The sequence below is a fragment of the Balaenoptera acutorostrata genome, chromosome 14 (assembly GCF_949987535.1).
Source record: "Balaenoptera acutorostrata chromosome 14, mBalAcu1.1, whole genome shotgun sequence".
Taxonomy (NCBI): Eukaryota; Metazoa; Chordata; class Mammalia; order Artiodactyla; family Balaenopteridae; genus Balaenoptera; species Balaenoptera acutorostrata.
In genome coordinates, this window is record NC_080077.1 from 77353714 (window position 1) to 77355868 (window position 2155).

A 2155-nucleotide genomic window follows, 5' to 3' on the forward strand; every position below is an offset into this window, starting at 1 on the left:
GCCTTTGGCCACTATGCAAAGTCAGACTCTTAGGGCCCATGGCAATGCCTATTTCTTGAATTTTGATTTTAGACTCAGAGTGGCCTGAGTTTAAGTTCATGCTCAGCTGCCTACTATCTAGGAAGGGCCTTATTAGTTTGTAAGGCTCAGATTACTTTATGTCAAATATGGAAAATAATAGTAGCTATCTCATGGGACTGTTGGAAAGATTAAATGAAATTCTGCAATTTAAAATTGTTAACTAAGGGCTTGGCATAGAGTAAGACCTGAATATATACTAGCATTACTCCTGCTACTGCTGTTGCTGTTATACTTTTCTTTTCCTTTTTTTTTTAAATTAATTTATATATTTTATTTATTTATTTTTGGCTGCGTTGGGTCTTTGTTGCTGCACACGGGCTTTCTCTAGTTGCAGCGAGCGGGGACTACTCTTTGTAGCAGTGCACGGGCTTCTCATTGAGGTGGCTTCTCTTGTTGCGGAGCACAGGCTCTAGGCATGCGGGCTTCAGGAGTTTCGGCACACAGGCTCAGCAGTTGTGGCTTGTGGGCTCTAGAGCGCAGGCTCGGTAGTTGTGGTGCAGGGGCTTAGTTGCTCCGCAGCATGTGGGATCTTCCCGGACCAGGGATCGAACCCGTGATCCCTGCATTGGCAGGCGGATTCTTAACCACTGCACCATCAGGGAAGTCCCTGCTGTTATACTTTTCTGAACACTAACCACAGTATTCAGACATTTCCAGTGGAGAGACAGCCATGGGGGTGGATTTTTGCAGACTCCTTCTCACAGAGGGAGGCCAGGCTTCCACCCAAATCCTCAACCTGTCCCCTCCTCTTGTTAGCACATTTGATGAAAACCTCTTTCACATAGAACACAAATGTTTTTAAATTGTTCTCTTAGGTTAATGTTGCTTAGTAAACTGTAAGCCAGGTAAAAATGGAGCCATCATTTTTTACTTTACACTATGTATTTTCAGTATGTTTGTCTATATTAGACTGAAATCTTGAAGTCAGGGTCCAAGTCCAATTCTTCTTCATGTTTACATAATATCTAGGCTAATTTTTTTACACAAAGTATTCACTCAAGACAAATAAGTGGTTAAATGAATCAACAAGTTATCAACCTAACAACCCAGGCAGATCACATCTTGCTTCGCTGACTTTTAGTCTCCGGAAAAGCATCACAGAATGAAAAGTTTTGGTAGCTCCTATCATGCTATCTTGTGATTCTTCATTCCTTGTCAGCTGGAAGCTTGGTGATAGTATGAGCTCTGTCTGTTACTCTCTTCCCTAGGAGAATTTTTCTTACAGTAGAAGCTCAATAAATACTTGTAACAGGATTGCATGAATTTATGAATAAATACTTGAGATATAAGCCCTTCCTCCTCTGTGTGGATATTTTTCATGCTCCAGACAATTCCTTTCTGCATTGCATAAATCAGTGTATCTGTACATGGTGTCACTGTTTCAGAAGTATGTGTGTGCATATGTTTGTATGTGTGTATGCTTTCTTTCCTAAATTAGATTATATCTTCCTCAAGGGAGGGGGCTTAAGTCTGACCCCCTTCACATCCTCCAGGCTGCTTAGCCAAGGTCTGGACATGCGCTGAATGATGATTAATAAAAATGTTTATTGATTGCTCTCTTCCCAAGCAGCAAAGGCAAGAATGTTGTTATTGTTATCTTTTCCATTTTCCACTTCAGTTTTGTTTTATAGGGAAGCCTAAGAAATCCCCTTCCATGGGGAAATCTTGTAGCAAATTAAATCCTCATTTCTGTGGGCCCATGTGTGTGATGAGAGCTGCCTGGAGGAGAAGGAAAACCCAGCCTGCCTCCAGGCTCTGTCCTGCTCTATGGCTCAGAGACCTCAGCAAGGAAGTAAACAGGGTCTAAATGAATTCTGCAGATGATACTAAAATGGGAAACGTTGGAATAATAACATGGGCTCTAGCAAGGAAAATAAAATAAGGTTCATCTTGGAAAAAAGAACTAACACATAGAGGGGAAAAATAATTCGAAACACAGATTCAGCAGGAGGGACAAACTTGGAAAGCAACGCAATGGCAGGCTCTCCTTACACGGTCCAAAGTCAGGGTTGACATTTCAGTGCACTCACCCACCTTCCTCCCCCTCATCACCGAAAGGGTGACACTTTTCTGT